This window comes from Oncorhynchus nerka, linkage group LG27, assembly GCF_034236695.1.
Source record: "Oncorhynchus nerka isolate Pitt River linkage group LG27, Oner_Uvic_2.0, whole genome shotgun sequence".
In the NCBI taxonomy this organism is placed as follows: Eukaryota; Metazoa; Chordata; class Actinopteri; order Salmoniformes; family Salmonidae; genus Oncorhynchus; species Oncorhynchus nerka.
In genome coordinates, this window is record NC_088422.1 from 69,671,126 (window position 1) to 69,691,904 (window position 20,779).

Consider the following 20,779-nt stretch of genomic DNA (forward strand, 5'->3'; position numbering starts at 1 on the left):
GTGCTGTGTACAGGTACAGTGATCGGTAAGCTGCTTTGACAGCTGATGCTTAAAATTAGAGAGGGAGACTCCAGCTTCAGTGATTTTTGCAATTCGTTCTAGTCATTGGCAGTAGAGAACTGGAAGAAAGGCGACCAAAGGAAGTGTTGGCTTTGGGGATGACTAGTGAAATATACCTGCTGGAGCACATGCTACAGTGGTTGTTGCTATGGTGACCAGTGAGCTGAGATAAGGCGGGGCTTTACCTAGCAAAGACTTATAGATGACCTGGAGCCAGTGGGTTTGGCGATGAATATGTAGTGCGGGCCAGCCAATGAGAGCATACAGGTCACAGTGGTGGTTAGTATATGGGGTTTTGGTGACAAAACGGATGGCACTGTGATCGACTACATCCAGTTTGCTGAGGCTATTTTGTAAATGACATCGCCGAAGTCAAGGATCGGTAGGATAGTCAGTTTTACGAGGGTATGTTTGGCAGCATGAGTGAAGGAGGCTTTGTTGCGAAATAGGAAGCCGATTCTAGATTTCATTTTGGATTGGAGATGCTTAATGTGAGTCTGGAAGGAGAGTTTACAGTCTAACCAGACACCTAGGTATTTGTAGATGTCCACATATTCTAAGTCAGAACCGTACAGAGTAGTGATGCTAGTCGGGCGGGAGGGTGCGGGCTGCTATTGGTCGAAGAGCATGCACTTAGTTTTACTTGCATTTAAAAGCAGTTGGAGGCCACGGAAGGAGTGTTGTATGGCATTGAAGCTCGTTTGGAGGTTTGGTAGCAGTGTCCAAAGAAGGGCCAGATGTATACAGCATGGTGTCGTCTGAGTTGGATCAGAGAATCACCAGCTGCAAGAGTTGCTGCAGGGGGTGCTGAGATGTTGGACGGGGTAGGGGTAGTCAGGTGGAAAGCATGGCCAGCCGTAGAAAAATGCTTATTGAAATGATTGATTATCGTAGATTTATCGGTGGTGACAGTGTTTCCTGGCCTCAGTGCTGTGGGCAGCTGGGAGGAGGTGCTCTTAATCTCCATGGACTTCACAGTGTCCCAAAACATTAGGAATTAGTGCTACAGGATGCACAGTTCTGTTTGAAAAAGCTAGCCTTAGCTTTCCTAACTGACCGAGTATATTGGTTCCTGACTTCCCTGAAAAGTCGCGGGGGCCATTCGATGTTAACGCAGAACGCCACAGAATGTTTTTGTGCTGGTCAAGGGCAGTCAAGTCTGGGGTGAACCAAGGGATATATCTGTTCTTAGTTCTACATTTTTTGAATGGGGCATGCTTATTTAAGATGGTGAGGAAAGCACTTTTAAAGTGCAACCAGGCATCCTCTACTGACGGGATGAGGTCAATATCCTTCCAGGATACCCGGGCTAGGTCGATTAGAAAGGCCTGCTCTCTGAAGTGTTTTAGGGAACGTTTGACAGTGATGAGGGGTGGTTGTTTGACCGCGGACCCATTACGCACGCAGGCAATTAGGCAGTGGTCGCTGAGATCCTGGTTGAAGACAGTAGAGGTGTATTAAGAGGGCAAGTTGGTCAGGATGATATCTAAGAGGGTGCCCGTGGTTATGGATTTAGGGTTGTACCTAGTAGGTTCCTTGATAATTTGTGTGAGATTGAGGACATCTAGCTTAGATTGTAGGACATCTGGGGTGTTAAGCATGTCCCAGTTTAGGTCACCTAACAGTACGAACTTTGAAGATAAATGGGGGGCAATCAATTCACATCTGGGGGCTGAATGGGGTCTGTAACAAGCGTCAACAGTGAGGGACTTGTTTCTGGAAAGGTGGATAAAAAAATAAATAGAAGCTTGAATTGTTTGGGCACAGACCTGAATAGTATGACAGAACTCTGCAGGCTATCTCTGCAGTAGATTGCAACTCCGCCCCCTTTGGCAGTTTTATCTTGTCGGAAAATGTTATAGTTAGGGATGGACATTTCAGGATTTTTCCTTCCTATGGGGTTGTGATTGAGGCTAGGTTTAGGGTTGAACCGTGATGTGGACTTGAAGCTAGGGTTAGGGTTGAACCGTGATGTGTACTTGAAGCTAGGGTTAGGGTTGTGTTGAGCTAGGAATAGGGATTGGGCTAGTGTTGTCCCAAGCCTTATCTTTGAATGTTAGCTTAACCCTAACCCTAGCTCCAACCGTGACCCTAACCATAGTTTTATGTCCACATCCAGGTTCAAGCCTAACCCTAGCCACAACCACAACCCTAACCTTAGCTTCAATTCCATCCGTATTGCGGAAGTTCAGTGCTTTAGCTCAATTTAAAGGTAAAATGTAAAGGTAATTTACAATTGAGCCGACATATGCGCAGCGTATACCGTGAATGCAGTCTGCGCAAACGTAGGAACATTGCCTTTAAATTTCAAGTGCCCTATAGTGCTGAACTTCCGCAATACGGATTGAATCGAGTCCTACCCCTAATCTTGGCATAACTCTCCAACCTCTGAATTCCCAATTAAACCCCAGCACATAGGGTCCAATTCAGACATAAGAAATGTATGCCTTTTTATGCATTTTGATTTAAGAACTTCAGTATTTGGTTTTCAGACTTACCCTATGCATGTGCGTAACGAGGTTTGCGGGTGTGGCTCCCTTCCACGCACTGAATACATTTGTATTAAATCCCAGAAAACACACCCACTGGGTGGCCTACCAATTTGGTCAGGGAGTTTTTCTTCAATTTGTTTTTCTCTTCATTTATCTAAAGCAATCCCTTTAAATACTGTGTACCTTTTAATGTGAATTTGATCAGCACAACAGTATGGAGCACAAAAAAAATTCATTCTGAAAATGGCCACATTCAGTTCTTCAACCCATGGTAATGTTGGAATATGAATGTACATATAATTATAATAGGGAGAACAGTATACCCTGGCCTATTGCCCACACTGACCATGGAACAGTGTGATGACACACCAAGTTTTGCACCATGCATCAGTTTCAATGCAGCATTTTTTATCTCAGTGTCAAATCATTTCTGGGTAACGATTAAGTACCTTACTGAAATGGTTTTAAATAAAAATAGCTTCTTAGCAAAGAGCACTTTCTCAAGTAAGAACTTTGCTAGGACTGTCTGGGAGTGGTCTGAGTGGGGAGGGTGGAACTAGCTGTTATTGGGGGAGGTTTGGAACTCTTTTTATTAGTCTATTAACTAATTCATCGCCTGGTGATGTCACCAGGTAAGCCAAAACATGCAGAAATTTCAGGCGGCCTTTTCAACTAACACTAAAAGGGCATTATGATAATTTCTACAATTTCACAGTATTATTCCAACCAAATTGGCAGTTAAATATGTGTGGTTATTACTGACAGTCAATACTGATAGAGGATAATATTTGACATGAATAAATAGTAGGACAGAGAAAGTCAGGGCATATAATTAAAACATTCGACAGTGCCCAAAGGTTAAATATGGTGTGACTGTCATTGCACAATGCTTGCATCATCATCACATGCTCCAGGCCTACCCATTTGGCTTGCATCATCATCACATGCTCCAGGCCTACCCATTTGGCTTGCATCATCATCACATGCTCCAGGCCTACCCATTTGGCTTGCATCATCATCACATGCTCCAGGCCTACCCATTTGGCTTGCATCATCATCACATGCTCCAGGTCTACCCATTTGGCTTGCATCATCATCACATGCTCCAGGCCTACCCATTTGGCTTGCATCATCATCACATGTTCCAGGCCTACCCATTTGGCTTGCATCATCATCACATGTTCCAGGCCTACCCATTTGGCTTGCATCATCATCACATGCTCCAGGCCTACCCATTTGGCTTGCATCATCATCACATGCTCCAGGCCTACCCATTTGGCTTGCATCTCCAAGTTTCTTCAAATGTCATACAATAAAAATGATGCATAAGGTCTCAGCATTTTATACTTCACTGGGGAAAGGGGCGGGAATGCTTGTCATGTTGATATGCTTTTCACTTTGTGTCCATGACATTCATCTCCAGCGATCAGAATGAATTAAATTATCTAAAACAATTGCTAATTGTATTTAAAATCCCTTTCTCCAAACGGATGACTCATTTACTTAGCGCTTATTAATAGCTCTTATCGATTTATAAATGACAGTGCATGGAGAAAGGTGTTATTTCTTCGAACCGAGAGGTTTGCCCGACCATATTCATGGTTTCCTTGCGCGTAAAAGTGGTGGTATTATGAGAGAATTAAGTCACGGTCAGAATACGGCATATCTGTAGACACTCAGTGGTGTGTATTCATAGATACCAAGGGAAGCCATGCAAAGAAAATTACTAAGGAAAAAATATATACCAAATAATATTTATTTTGTCTCTGTTTCATAAAATTCCTTCAATTCACAAGAGGCTGAATGTATCTCACTGGAGAAAGCATCCAAGCAAACGAAACAGCTCCTCTCTATCTCTGCATGTGTATCCCATCTATGCTGTCTGGTCAAAAAGAGTATGACAGGGCCTCCCGAGTGGCGCAGTGATCTAAAGCACTGCATTGCAGTTGCTAGCTGTGCCACTAGAGATCCTGGTTCGGCCGGGAGACCCATGGGGAGGGTTTGGCCGTGCTCTAGCGATTCCTGTGGCTGGCCGGGCGCATGCACGCTGACACGGTCGCCAGGTGTAGTGTTTCCTCTGACACATCCGGGTTAAGTGTCAAGAAGCAGTACGGGTTGTTTGAGTGTTTCGGGGGACGCATGGCTCTCGACCTTCGCCTCTCCCGAGTCCATACGGGTGTTGCAGTGATGAGACAAGACTGTAACTACCAATTGGATACCATGAAATTGGGGAGAAAAAGGGGTAAAAGTATTAAAAAAAGAGTATGACATTGTTGCCACTTGTAGCATTGAATACAAGGGAAGCCTGCGAGCATTTGGCCTCTTGATATTTTTGTAAATGAAATCATATTTGAGCTAAACAGAGTGAGCTCAGCTGTGAATGGTCCTGGCGCCCCCAAAAAAGTCTTAACGGAAGCCAGTTTTGATTTGTCTTCACACCAATCACATCACATTAGAAGCCAAACGTCATTAACAAGATTTGAATTGTTCCATCTCCTTGTGTCATTGTCCTCCAGTGGCTAGCTAGCTAGCTAAAATGGTTCCTTTTCTAAATTAGCCATGGATGGAGATAGGGATTTGGACTTTTTAAAAACTTAATTCTCTGTACTGGCCAATGATTATAACGGTTATTCTGATCCAACCATAAATTCATACACTTGCTCCTGGCCTGAGAGGATGGAAGTTAAACATGCAGCTAGATGTAGTAACGTTAGGCTAATGTTCACTAGCTGGACACGGCTCATCGTTGCCCATGAAAGGAATCTAAGCTAGCGAGCAAGCATTTTAGCCAGGTAGCCTAGGTAGGACAACAAAAACTAAAAGTGTATATGACAGTCATAGACCGCTTAGGCAACCTGAAAGAGGAGGATGGCATTGGCATTTCTCTAAGTAGGGTGAGTAAAAAAATATATAATTTACTTACACACACACACATCAGTACCATGGACAGCCACATCATATTTAGCTTACGTTAATTGGACTAAATCATTTTTGGTATCTTTTAGTTTTCACTGTATTAGACTAAGCATAGGTGATTGTTAAACAGCCACAGAGAGGCAGCTGCCTACCTACAGACTTGATATCATTGGCCACTTTAATAAATGGATCACTAGTCACTTTAATAATGCCACTTTAATAATGTTTACATATCTCGCATTACTCATCTCATATGTATCTACTGTATCCTTCACCATCTATTCTTTACTGTCTATTGTATCTTAGCCGCTCTGTCACTGCTAATCTATATATTTGATACTTATATATTCTCATCTAATTTCTTTACTAGATTGTGTGTATTAGGTTTTGTTGTGGAATTGTTAGATATTACCTGTTAGATACTGCTGCATTGTTGGATCTAGAAGCATAAGCATTTAGCTACACTCGCAATAACACCTACTAACCATGTTTGATTTGATTTGCTGTTGAAATGGTGCTGGAATAATAGTGGAGGCAGCTCTCCATGGTTCTAAATCAACAGTTGTTCAGTAGTCCAAAAATGTCGGAAACACTAACTTGCTTGACCGTGCTGTAGGTTATGTAACTGTTTGTTGCATGCAATATGTTCTGTGGACTTCACCGGACAGATGTTGCTCTCGGGTTTTGTGATGAAACAAAGGTGTGGTTCAATTTATCCTGCCACTGTGTCTTCTTATTGTCTCGGCATTAGGCCTATATATCACGGTGTCAAGGCATATGAACTAGCAGGTTATAGAGCAAACAACCCAATTATCACAACACAGGTTAAAATATGCCTTTTTCCCCCCTGGCTTGGCTTCCCTGGTGATTTTACCCACACACCACTACTGTTAGAGTAGACACACCTCTGACACCCCAAACAAATACCTGTCTGGCATGCGTTTCCCCAAGGTCAGAATATGTGTCTCGAGAGAGAGAGTGCATAAAAAGGGAAATAAGTTCCATTTACGTGCACGTAACTCAGGTCTGAATTCCTCCCATAATGCAGCAACAGCTCTACATGAATGATTCCAGTGCTTTGGATTTTCTCAGCTGTGAGATGTTGAGTGTAAAGAGAGGAGCTAAGTAGATGTGTCTTGCATCTCTCTTGAGTCTGAAGCCATATGTAAATCCTCTGAGGTCATACCCAGTATGAAACAAACAGCCTTAATGATGTGCCAGTGTCATCATCGTGTTTCTGGTGACATGTCTTGATGTCCTTGTTTTCTAGTTGAAACCTTATATTCTCCTTGGCAACCATTTGGAGGACTAGATGAAAAGTAGATGCTTTGTTGTGAATTATTCCTTCTTGAGTGGTGTGCAACAACTTGCTGCCTGTTCCCCTGTGCTGTGTGGAGGCAGCCTCCCTCTTGAATTGTAATTTCTACTTGGTCAATTTAGTTCTCTCTCCCAGTAACCCTTATGCAAATGCAGATAATTGTGAACATTTCCTTCAACCTCTCAATTCCCCAAGTCTGCTTGATTGAGAGTAGGCTAATGAAGGAGAGGGAGGCTATAATGGACTCCACCAATTTTAATGAGACTATAGGCTGACATTTTGAAATAGTCCTTGTGTGTTAGTGTCAGCAGTCACCATTTACATTTTTTTGATTTGCCAATTTAAAATACAAACAATTAACACCCAGCAAAAGACATACTGTACACCCCAACATTCTATTCAATCACAACTACTACTACCATACCCCGTTCAAAGGCACTTAAATACAATCCATTTCTCAATTGTCTCAAGGCTTAAAAATCCTTCTTTAACCCGTCTCCTCTCCTTCATCTACACTGATTGAAGTGGATTTAACAAGTGACATCAATAAGGGATCATAGCTTTCACCTGGATTCACCTGGTCAGTCTATGTCCTGGAAAGAGCATGAATTCCTAATGTTTTGTACACTCATTGTAGACAAAAAGGCAAAGATACACGCATAGAGAATCCCTCCAATAGAGCAGGGTGGTTTACATTATTAACCAAGCCCTGCAGGGGTGTTTGAACCTATGACTGTCAGAAACTGTTTTCATCGCAGCCGGGATTTTGTTCCACACTACCAATGCCATATATATATATATAAAAACATGTTTTCCCCAGTACAGCTCTTAAAATAACATCACATTTTATTTGTCACATGAGCCAAATACAACAGGTGTAGTAGACCTTTCAGTGAAATGCTTACTACAAGCCCTTAACCAACAATGCAGTTCAAGAAATAGAGTTAAGAAAATATTTTCTAAATAAACAAAAGTAAAAAATATGGCACAAAGTCTGTGGCACTGCCTCATGGCATAAGAGTGTGAGTCCCTCACTGAAGTAAAACAGCTTTTTAGATACCGGGGACTGTGCCATACAGGATTTTGTGAGTCAATCCCAACAATTCCCTTTTATCAACTGTTAGACACTGGAGTTCTCTGAGTTGAGAAGGGCCAACCTGAGAACGAGAGCTAAGATTCAGTATCACCCATACCATTTTATTCTGTGCCGTTTGCAATTTGTTTTTAAAACCTTTGGGGAGCTACTGTACCAGTAGTACAAGCATAACCATAGTGAGGCTGCACTAATGCTGTTGAAAGTACTTTCAAGGTACCCTTATCCAGAAATGTGGCTTTTCTGGCAAGAAATGTGACTTTCTGGTTCACCTTGGCAATAACGTTCTGTCCACTGCCCTCCTTGGTCAAAAACCTGTCAAGTTCACAGCCTAAGTACCTAACACAGTTCTTAGCTGTCACCAACCATGACTCTGAAGCGTGGTGATCTACCTAGCCTAATCTAGAGACAATAAAATTGACTCAGTTTCCCCCAAATTGATAGACAATTTGTTATCTGACAGCTAGTTACTGATACCCTCCAGTTATGCAAAAGCTTGCTCCCTAGTTGCTACTCTTGTCTTTGTGTGAGACCAAAATAGCTAAATTGTTTGCATACAAAAAAAGCTGACAGGAACAAGATGATTTCATATAGTTGATATATAACAGGAAGAGGGGCCCTAAAACACTCCTTTGTGGAACTCCACAGCTGAGTAACCTGGCAATAGACAAAAGTGCTATTGACATCAACCCTCTGATACCTTCCTGAAAGATACAATCTGAGCCAGTCTACTGCCATGCTGTTAAAACCTAGGGTCATTAGCTTGTAGAATAGAGTGGTCTACTGTATCTAAGGCTTTCTGGAGGTCCAGAGACACCATGCCACAGACATTTCCATCATTATTTACCAGAGATTGCCAGAAGTTTCCAGGGAAAGTCTGTGTAATGATGAAAGGAATTAAAATAGCCTTCAAGGGAGTTGCAGGATTAGGGGGTAAAGACTGGTCCTCAACCTCAACACCCCTGAATGAAGAAGAGGTCTGTCGTCCTCTCACAGCGCTGCAGTATCTACACCCAAACCCCACCTACATCCTCAACAGATGTTGTTGACCGCTGAGAGATTTGTTGAAATATCTGTCCCTCATACCTCGTACCCTCTCTTCCCCCTCTCCCCTGCTGTGTGGCAGACCAGGACAAGCCCCACTGTCATTACAAACGTAATAAGAGCACAAGTGAGATTGATGAGGAAAACAGTGGCATCAACTGCTCTTTTAATTAACTCCAATCCCACAATGGCGCTGGGACAGAGCGGAGGGCACAGAGTGGAGCGAGGCATTTATTTCCTTTCCACCCCTGTTTTGTTGCCTCAATAATGAACAGCCACGATAATGAACAGGCTTCTGGGACCCAATTACATCCAAGGCCGCATTAGGAGCCCAGCAGGCCCAGTGGAAACTTAAGTTGAGTTTTCCCTCATCTCCCTCATCCGTCCCCTCGCTCTCTCTGTGTCCCTGCCTGCCGGGGACGGCCTTCGCTTGATTGAATTTAGACACACTCCCCCCTGCGGTTTTCAATGGAAAGAGGAGGTAGGGAATGTATGCTTGGAGTTTACTGTCCTTCACTTTCCACTGCTAGAGCGGTTGTTGTGTCGTGTGGAGTGGTGGTGCTTGAGTGAAATAAAAGCAATTCCGAGGGCCCCTCTCCCTGAAGCGGTCCTACTCTTTCTGCTGCAGCCCACCCAATGGGAGATCTTGTCCTTGTAACACCTATGTACAGTACGTATTTAGTCCTTGTGAAATGACGATGGCTTACATTTAAAACCTGTGAACTCTGACCCTGTGCTTTCAGAATGAATTAACACACAATTGGATGGAATTCCAAAATCCATACAGGACAGCCCACGTCCATGCTGGAGTAGATACTCATGGCAAAGTCAATTCTGAAGTTGTATTCTTTGTTACTTCCTGGAATCTTAACAGGCAGTAGATGAAAAAAGGACTTCAGGAGGTAGGGTTGATGGGAGAAAGGTCAAATTGACATATTTCAATGTATGTAATGCGATCTTATTCATATGGCAGGCAATGCCTAGAATTCTATTTTTTTTTATCTTCCTGACAGAGCAACTTCAAAGTGGCAGAGGTATAATTATGATCCTTGAGCAATCAGACAAAATAATCAAGGCCTTTCTTTGGCTCTCAGAAAAAATCCTCTTGATCTTAGAGGCAAGGAGAAAGGCATTACAATGTGCTATTTCTTTAATGTCTGTCATCATGTTTCATAACACTCCACAATCAACACAAATCCATTCCTCAGCACGTGGTCGGAATAACACCTGCTATTAAAGACACACACACACACACACACAATGTTCAACATTTTATTAAATGCCATTATAAACCGGGCAGTTTGGGTCCTGGATGCTGATTGGCTGAAACAGCATTCCATCGGTGCATATATCAGACATACCACAGGTATAACGCAAAACTACTTGTTAACTGTTATATTTATGTTGTTAACTGGTTTATAACAGCAATAAAGAATCTCTGGGTTTGTGGTATATGGACAATATACCATGGCTAAGGGCTGTTCTAACGCACGATGCATTGCAGAGTGCCTGGATACAGCCTTTTGTCATGGTATATTGGCCATATACTACAAACCCCCGAGGTGCCTTATTGCTATTATAAACTGGTTACCAATGTAATTAGAGCAGTAAAAATAAATGTTTTGTCCTTCCCGAAGTATACGGTCTGATATACCACCGCTGTCAGCCAATCAGCATTCAGGGCTTGAACCACCCAGGGCTGTATCCAGGCACTCCGCATTGCATTGTGTCTAAGAACATCTCTTAGCCATGGTATATTGGCCATATACCACACCCACTTGTGCCTTATATATCACACCTCAGGCCGTATTGATTAATATACCAAAGGCACATCAGGCATACTGAATAAACTAGCACAGTGGACAAATTATTGGATTTCAGTGTGACCAATTTCTCCATAAGGCCTGAATGGGCCAATGTTTTACCCAGAGCATGGTGCAGTAGCTCACTACTCAGTACCATTATAGTATCGGACTCAAAAGAGCAATACCATTTATAAATCAGGTTACAAACACAATACTTATTTGAAAAAAGGATGCACTTCCATTTTGTAGATTTTTTCCCGCATCTTTGTATTTGTGTATAGGTTTCTTAATGTATACGCTACGTCTCCGGAGGGCATTGGTGTTGTGTGTGTGATGTTGGTTGAATGTCTGTTACACCGGAATTACCCTATAAATGCAGTACTTGGGGAAATCCTAGGCATTAATAACAATTATTGGCATTCTTTAGTTTCCACAGACACCTTAAGTGTTGGGTATTGACTGCTGTGCTGGAGAGAATGTTGCCTATTGATCTGACCAAGGCAGAAAAAGATGGTGTCTTCCTGTAAGGCTGGGATTAATCCTAGCAGGCTGCCAGTGAACAACAGCCACTGCTCGATCCCATTGGCTGACTAGGGCCTCTTTAGGACACAAACCTTCCCTGTGAACACACCTCTAAAGTTCGCCCTGCATGCTGGTGTGGGATCATTACAATGATGGTCATGGTTTATTACTGTAATTGGGGGGCACTATAGTTTGGATATCTTTAATATCGGCAAACAATAGTATTACATTTCGCTTTTGTTTCGCCTTCACCACTGCACTATGTATAGTATGCTGCCATGTCTCTCTCCCAGTGGACTGTGTGCTTACTAACAGCTCATCTACTATTGCTTAGGGCTCTTATTTTCTTCTAGTCAGAAAAAATACTTTCTACTGTCAAGCTCCGACATCCCCAGTTATTGAAAGCTGGTGGGCATGGAACTCTCAGAGTTGCTCTCAAAGCTGCAGCAATGCCTGGATTCACACAGCCGACTCATGATGAATAGAGAAGTGCTAGAACAAAGGGACACTTGTTATGGGTTTAGATGCCTTTACCAGGCTTTTATTTGGCCACAAAGACTTCTCTGCCTACACAATTCATTAGGACTTACATGAACTCAAGGATGTATTGCTCTAGGTGACTGAAACCATGAACCCCCCCCCCCCCCCCCCAATACATTTTAGTACTTTGATCTAGACATCAATTAATCATTTGACAACCTCAGAAATAAGCAGGACTATTTCTCAAACCACAATAAAAGGCTGGACACTTTTTTTTCTAATTCTTTCTAGGTTTCTATAAAAATGTAAATCAAAACCCTGAATGGATAGATACAAATATTTGTCAGATGGGTCGTTCCACGAAGAGTGCCTTTTGATATTAAGTAGAAATTGTAAATTCAATTAAATTAAAAGCCCGTTCTACTCAATGAAGTGCCCTTTAATATAGACGTCATGGAGAATTCAATGAATCTGATTTTTAATATGAATAAAAGCTTTGCTAAATTCATCATTTTGACATGTCCCTCTGCCAACCCTGTGTCACTTCTAGGAAGACTTCAACCCATGTAATCCAAACATTTCTCCATTGTACATACCTAGTTATTTTACGTCAGTTCTGAAGATTATATTTATTTCATTTGATTAGTGATTCATTCACATCTGTCCCTCATTTTAAGGTCAACCCTCTAGTTTTAATATGGTGAAACTATTCATTTAAAATGTATTTTTCAAAAGAAACATTGAACATCAAATAGTCAAATCATAGTGTAAAAACTTGTTGGGAGTTGTTCTATTTTGTGATAGAAAATGAACGGGTTTCAATTGCCACTCCCTGTTGCACACAAGCTTCCATTCCCCCTGTCACGAGAGGATTTATGGCTGATTTAAAACGAGACCGTCAACCCTGATACCGTCAACCCTGATACTTATTTGGCACTTAATAGGCACTAACTATAGTATTTTTTTTATTTAACCTATTGGAATGGCAACATGTGTTTTTTATGAAGTTGAACATGTGATCTTTAGGACAGAATGTCAACATTTTGTGAAATCACAAGTTACACTTCTAAAAAGGCACCGAACTGGTGGAATTACCCAGATACTGTACAGGTAAGATTGTAATTGTCTACTGATTCACAACACAGAATCTGTGTTCAACAGAACCTGTTGTGAATAAGTAGACAATCATAATGTAGAACTGGGCTGAAGGAGTAATGGTAAGAGATTACAATATTGTGCCACAAAGATTCGATTTTGAAAAAATATATACTGAAAATACCAAAGAAATTAAATTATTCAAGTTTAGTATTGTCATTAAATAATCTTAAATATAATACAATCATTTATTCATATCTATCAAGCTACAAAATCATAAATATTTGTGTGCTGTATTCTCTTGAGTCATAACTACCTGTACTTCCTTTCTCACTGGTTCATACTAGCCCCCACCAGTGTCCCTCCCTGAGATGTGTAGGGCATGGCCTGTCCCAGCTGAGAGAGCGGGTCTGCTCCAGCGGTGGTGGCCACATGGCAGGGGTGTGCGCTCCAGGGTCCTAAGGGCCACCTCAGCAGCAAACGTGGCCCCCCTCCCTGCCAGGCAGACACAGGCTGAGTCTGGGGCTAGCACAGATGTAGGTTGGCAGCCAGAGCTCCTCCTCCACAGGTTGTCTCTCTGGCCACTCAAGGCTCCTGTCGCAGTCAGAGCAGATCTGAGACAGAGCAGAGGCAGACAGAAACAGATTATTCAAATAAGATACCTTCAATAGTCAGCCTCAGAGCTCAATGTTACTATTGGTATGTTGGCATCACCATGGACCTTAAGTTTGCATATTTGTCATCATGAATATTATCCATATAATTACTGTTAATACATGACTCTTGAGGTATCATTCACCTCCCACTGCAGAAATAGTGCCAATCATTCCCCTCCCTAATACTATCCCACTGTGTCCTCTGTTGATGAGTTGGTACACTACTGAACAGGTCTCCTGCTGCTAGCTTGTCTCTGCTCTGGTACTGGCTCTGTTCTCTAAACTGCTGAGTCTCTCTAGAACTCCCCTCTTGGTGAGGGGCAGGGAGGGTCTCCCCACGGTAGGGGAGGAGAGGGCTGATGGTGGTCAATGGGTCAGAGTGGAATGGATCTGCACTACCCACCTTAACCATGACCTCTATTGACTACAAATAGTTTAGCTCCATCTCACTGCATATATCCACATCAAAACAGAGCCTGTCTCATTACCTGATGGACCAAATGTTGATGGCTCTGTTCGTCAACAGCCCTCTAACCAAATGCAAATTCAGTCTGCTTATTTTGGTAAACCTTCCACGATGTCCCAATCCCTGTTAAGCTTCTTGTTGACCGCGTCTGCCAGCTTTGTGTACACAACTGGCTCCTCGGATATTCCAGTCGCATCGTTAATGTGTGCCCTTTTGTGTCGTTTCAGTCCTCCGGGATAAACAGGCTCACAGATGCTAAATTATTCCAACACAGATAATTAGACGAAGAAACAATCACAAGTATGAATAATAATCTGCATTGGGAACATTAGAACTTTTAAAACATGGGAACAGGGGGGATTTTGGGCACCAAGGGAAATGAGCTTATCAAATAAAGCTTGGCAAATGTGCAGTGAATGAAATAAGTCAATCATTTTAATGTGAGAGAGGAGCCCTGAGGAGAATAAATAAGCAATCGCCACATCATGCAGGGAGAACAAATGAGCATGGCGCACAATTAGGCAAGGTTACATTCTGCTGGAGCTGTGAGCACGGGGTGCGCTAATGAGCTCCCTGTGTGTGTGTGTGTGTGTGTGTGTGTCTTTAGGGAGGAAGGAAGAGTAAGCAATCCAAACCCCTTTCCATCAAAATTCTGATAATGTACAGGCTCCTTTAAGAAAGACAGATAAGCTAGGTGGTAATTCAGGCGAGGGACAGGCTTGAAAGTGAGAGGGTTTGTAGAAGAGAGAGGTGGGCTATCAGACAATCTGGCATCTGGGCCAAGTAGACATGTAGGCAGGCAGTCAGTCAGTCAGACAGACAGACAGACAGATCAATAGGCAGGTGTGTCAGCCAGACAACAGGCTGTTCAGTAGGAGCCACGTCACAGGCTTTCAAAGGAAAGTCAAAGTTATTAACTATTCAATCACATGAAGGGGAGGTGAAGGTGTGAAAGGTTGCAGACCAAAGCACTTTCTCTCCCGCGCATTAAGAGCCTGGTCCAGCGCTCCGGTGCTCTGAGTGGAAGAGAAATAGATTGCCTCCCAGGAAAACGACTGCTCACACAGTCTCTTTTCACCTTTTTCTCCTGTAATAACTGCAATCTGCTGTGAAAATCTAATCCCAAATACCATTTACACTGCATCTAGATAACTTCTGCTTGGGAAAGCGTACGACATGAATATTTCATTCGCTGATATCCAAATAAACAGCACAAGCCATCAATCAGCCGGCCTTCTAACAGGAAGTGAACTGGAAAGGGACATTGATAATGAACACCTTGCGTAGAAGGAAATGCACATCTCACATCAGCTGCATGCCTTTATTTCTGCTACTGGCCATTAGGGCTGGGAATGGCCCGGCATCTCACAACACAATATTATTGTGATACTTAGGTGCCGATTACGATATATACTGCGATTCTATATGTGTTGTGATTCGGTATTTGCGATTTTATTGTGATTTGATGTTCCAATCATATTGCTCACCATATGTCTGCTGCAGTGACAAGAGTCATGAGAAAATGAGGTTTGATCATTCATGGAAATAAAAAGTGCTGAATTTGTTTTGGCTCCCACATTAAAAAGATGAAGGAAATAAACTGGTGTTTTGGTGCAGGTACAGTCAACTAGAATATCCTGATATGTAACTGTATCGATATGCATCCTAGTCATCCTGATCTACAACACACTGCAGTGTACATAGCCCTTACAATCACCAGTGTACAAACACTTTAAATGTGGATAACCTGACCCGTATGGCATATTCATGACAACCAATCAGGCATGAATACTGTCCTCCATTTAAGTAATAGCTATATTCTGGCCATTAAAGTCAGATATGGCTGCATCCCCCTCTCCTCTCCTCTCCTCTCCCTGGCCTAATTCTCCCTCCTCAGTGGTGGATAAGAAGGATCAGCAGTCCACCCATATGCACACATATCTATGGAGTGGATGTCAGGTCTCAGCTTGGCTCTAGTGCTGAAAGCCCTGGTAATGACACTTAATGAAAGCTGGGGAGCAGAGCCAGGCATGCGTAAGGAAGGAGAGGCCCAGTGTCCTCCCCCAGCACCCTCCTCCTCCCCCCACCAGCCCTGCTCAGGTCCTCAGACACCATAAATAAACAAACGCGGTGCGTACACGAGAATGGACGACTGTTCCCTCTGCTCCTCTCATGCCATTCACTTATTTATCTATTTATTTGTATTTACTCTCTCTCTGGCTGCTTTTTAGCGCTCCTCTGTGTTCTCCCAGCTCCCTACAGGCTTCCTGGATGTCCTGGAACATTAGCTGAGTGAAGTCGCAGTCATCCAGTGGGCCTTTATGGGCTGAGTTTGCATCTGCCCTCCATTGGTATCAGGCAAGGCAACACGCACAACGCACGCACACACTTATTAGGGTACGGTACTCTCTCCAGAGCAATGTCCATCCTCAATGCCTCAGTGCTCCTCAACTACATATTGCAACTTTTTAAATGTTTTTTAACACTCAGCCAACCAGTGATTTTTTTCCAAAGCATGCCAACTATTCTTTCAAAACAGGTTTAAAGTTCTAAAGGGTCTTTTGGTACATTACCCACCTTGCATAAGACGTTTGAGAGAGATCAGTGTGGTGTGCTGTAAGTGACAGCATGAGGATGAGGTTAGGGACATGATGAGTGTTGAGGTTCCGTTATCAGAGCAAACAGGGAATGATGGGATAGAATGGATCCCACTCACTACAAGCCTCTAATCAGCACAGTCAACACAGGGCTCTGATTGGGTTCACAACCAGTCTAGTCTCTTTCTCTCTCCCTCCTATCTCACACTCACCAAAAGTAATCCCTCCAATCAGTCCTAACTTTACCGCATTTCAATTTAGGAGGAAATCAGACGGGAACGCATTACAGGGAAATGCCAGTGAGCACAGGACTGGCTTACTTTAAAGCGAGGAGGTATAGGCAGCGCAAAATGAGAAGGCTTCAACTGTCAAACAACCATATGGAACACAATTTCACCAATAAATCACCTTTTCTCAGCATCACATATAAAATGCAAGTTCAATTTTAAAAAGATATAGTCGGTCCCATGGCAATGTGTGGGTGACGTCTGTCTGAGTGTCTGAAAACAGACACGACTAAGACATGTCTGGCCCAGAGGAGAGACCGTGTCCTTGGATGGCTCTGTCTGTCCGTCCGTCTGTTGGGATGATCGGCCATGATAGGAGGCCAGACTAGAGGTCATCTCTAAGCCCTCCTCCAGTCCTCAGTGTCAGAGCACCTGGCCTTTGATTACCACCGTCCATAGCCACCTCTAGGATTTCCTGCCTGACTGCACAAATGTATCTTCGGTGTTAACAAGCTGCAGTGGTCCTGTGGGGCAGGAAGGGCCGGTGGCGTCTGGGCCCAGGCGTGGGGAGACTGCAGTGGGGGTCACCCAGGGTGAGGAGGGGGAACTCGGGAACAGCGAAACTGTTCTACTCTGAGAGATGGAGAGAGTGGCTGAGACAGGCTGGGCTGCATTAGAGGGGGGTGGGGATTTGAAACACCAATCTGCAGGCTTCTCAGAGGCTCTCAGGCCACTGATTTCACAGCCGGACGACACGGACCATTAGCCCCCAGAAACACAGATGCTAATCCCAGAACAACAGAAATCAACATGGCTGCCAATAGCTCTTATGAGTTAGACGGGCTCCCGCTCTTAACCAATACTGTCTGAGATGTGTTGGTGATTGTTGCTATTGACCCATGTCTCAGCTCTACTCTAGAAACACAGAGAGGAATTCACTCAGTCCGGGAAGTCACTGCTTTGTCACTGATGCTGTCTCTAGAGCCCCAGCAAAGAAACTAGTGAAGAGTTAGAGGACATGTAGTCATTTGCCTCGTATGGACCTGCTGCAGCTTGATCCTGGAGAACTGGGAAGTTGCCAAGCCCACAGATCCAGTGTCTAAGGTCAGTGCCAGTAGTACAGTACTCACTCTGTGTGGAGCAGCTGGACGGGAGGTCTGGTCAGGGCACTGCGCTGGCCACTCATACTGACTTGAGAGGCCTGATACAAAAACAAGTGACATTACTCAATAGAAAGGAACAATGCTCTTCAATTGGTGTTGTTTTTTATAGTATATCAGGGTTGTAAATGTGTGGAGGTCTAACAGTGTTATCCAGTGTGTGTAACTGTGTATGGTACGTACTCTGAACCTTTCGGCTTCAATCCTGCTCTCTTCCAGCTCAGCCTTCAGCCTCTTCATCTCCTCCTGCAGACCCTTGCCTGTCGATAGGGTTAAGAAAGGGTTAATGTTGCGTAGTGAATGTAGAGTAGAACGTGACTGGGCATCGGTGTGTGTGTGGAGTTAGGTATGCTCTTACTTCTGCTCCTTCACCCACTGGTTGACGTTGGTTATCACCAGCTCACTCTCCCTGTGTAGAAGAGAACTGTCTGAACGAGCATTACCCAGAGACTGGCACAACACGAGATGGGGGGAGAGACTGGCGCAACACGAGATGGGGGAGAGAGAGAGAAAGAGGAGGTAATGAGAGTCTACAACTCTAACAGTGTCTATCTGACATATCTGGAGGTTTTAAGGGTTCACTACCTCATTAGCTGCTGTGCTGTACTTGTGCTCCATGGAATCGTGCTGTGAGTGTAAGGCCTCCACCTGAACAGAGACACATGAACAAACCCCTGCTGCACATCCTAATGGCTATACAGCTCATTTTTCATTGAGAGGTGATTACTAACTATGCTGTTTGGCCTTTCTGTGCCAGTGCAAAGTGTGAGGATATGTGTCATAACTAGAGCCAAGAGGTTTTCATGAGCACATCAATTGATCAGGAAAACTTTGGGCCTAGTTACACAGTTAGGCAGTAAGGCTTCCGGGTATTATAAGGGCCCAGAGTTTTTCCTGATCAGGTCACATGGTCAACAAAACCTCCTATCCTTAGTCATAAACCCTACCAGAATGTCCCCAGAACCCATTGTGTAAGTGTGTGTCTGACCTGGGCCACCTTGGCATGCTAGTTCTCCCTGAGAGAAGCCATCTCCACCTTAATCAGCACCACCTTCTTCTCCAGGGCTACCAGCTTCTCCTGGCCCCAGCACCGAGACCTCCCCAGCTGGGCACTCAGCTCTGCCAGCCTGCCCTCACAGGACCGAGTCTAGGTGGGAGAGGGATGATACCTGTCATTGGCATTTCCTAATATCATTTTTGTTCTCATTTCTGAAAACTGATGAACCTTTTAAATGAATGGTGAACAATGAGTCACAGCAACATATTCACGAGGGTTTCCTATAACCCTGCCCAGGTAGGAAACTGGGAAACGATAGTTCATTACTTAATTACATTGTAGTGAACTCCTCCATAAACATCTCTTTCTAGTAACATTGTCCTGTCATAGTCACATTCATCTGACTCTAAATCACTCTGAACAATGCTTGCGTATGCTAACATGCATGTACATGTTGAGCCACTACATCAAAGAACTGGTCACCATAAAATACACGTTTTTCTTTATAGGAACAATGTGAAGGACAGCAGTAACCAGTCCTCCCTAGCCACATCCCCCGCTCTATCCTCTGCCTGCTTGGCTGGGACACACGGAGGCTGTGCAGTGTTCACATCCCCACTACAATGACCTTTCCACAAGCCCAGGGAGAACGCAATGCAGAGGAGAGGCAATACATGTAATGAAAGAAGCAAAGGCAATTAAAATGGTGTGTGTGTGGGGACTGGAGGCTCCAAACTGCAGTACTGCAGCTCTGTATTCCCCCTAACCCCTGTGTGACAATATCACAACCCCAGTCTGGTCATCCTCTTGCTGCGTTCACCTGCTAATCCGTGCAAAAGGACAGCCGTGCACACACACGCGTAGAGTATGTAGATACACATCAAGCACATAGACACCACAAACAGGTTACATGCTGTACAAACACACTAATGTTAACACATTCACACACACACACACTCACATTTAGGTGTGTGAAATGAGTTGCTCTCCCCCAGCCCTCCCCAGAACCCAGCCATACCACACAGCCAGAGACAATCATTATACCCTTCCTCTGATCCCATCGAGCAACCAGCAATTATTTCTAAAAGTGGAAAGTAAAAACTGACAAACACACACACACAGCTGAACATAATCATTTTGTTGGATGGGTTGTGTGGGGAGGGTGCAACTCACACTTCATTTTCTCTGGCGGAGTTTGCTGACCGCAAAATGACAAGGATGCTCTTCCTAAACCAATTAAGAGGGCAGAGCGTCGCTGTTACCATGCAACATTGACAGCACTTAAGGAGGATGACGTGAGACCACAGCGATGAGCCGCAGAGATGTGCCCTCGGCTAAACACACATACAAACACATTGTAGAGGTTTGGCACTGCAGAGCAAGCACACACAGCTCTTATGTGCTTGTGTACACAAACAAAGTGCTTCGGATTTGTCACAATACAAACACAATGCTTAGACTATTTGAACCATAAAGCCTCAGACATTTTCACTTGAAAACCTGTTACTACATTTCTGTACTGTATGAGTATCTCAGTTAAACTGACTATGATGTGAGGTAGTTCCTCTAAGCAAAACTGTGTTTAAATGTTTGCGTCTTTGCAAACTCTTTCTGTATGTACAGTTGAAGTCAGAGGTTTACATACACTTAGGTTGGAGTCACTCCACACATTTCTTGTAAACAAACTATAGTTCTGGCAAGTTGGTTAGGACATCTACTTTGTGCATGACACAAGTAATTTTTCCAACAATTGTTTACAGACAGATTATTTCAATAATAATTCACTAGATCACAATTCCAGTGGGTCAGAAGTTTACATACACAAAGTTGACTGTGCCTTTCAACAGCTTG

The 20,779-nt window shown here is 43.6% G+C and overlaps 1 protein-coding gene across 1 annotated transcript in view; it reads right to left on the bottom strand.

Annotated features, from left to right (window-relative positions):
* Positions 1–12,191: 12,191 nt before the first annotated feature.
* LOC115112234 (uncharacterized) overlaps positions 12,192–20,779 on the bottom strand; it is a 31,865-nt gene continuing 23,277 nt past the window's right edge. The window contains exons 9-15 of the mRNA XM_029639156.2: positions 20,102–20,155; positions 18,920–19,078; positions 18,517–18,579; positions 18,290–18,340; positions 18,115–18,191; positions 17,902–17,972; positions 12,192–13,439 (exon numbers count right to left, since the gene is read on the bottom strand). The gene's annotated coding sequence lies outside the window, so the exon portion shown is untranslated. The remainder of the gene's footprint in view (positions 13,440–17,901; positions 17,973–18,114; positions 18,192–18,289; positions 18,341–18,516; positions 18,580–18,919; positions 19,079–20,101; positions 20,156–20,779) is intronic.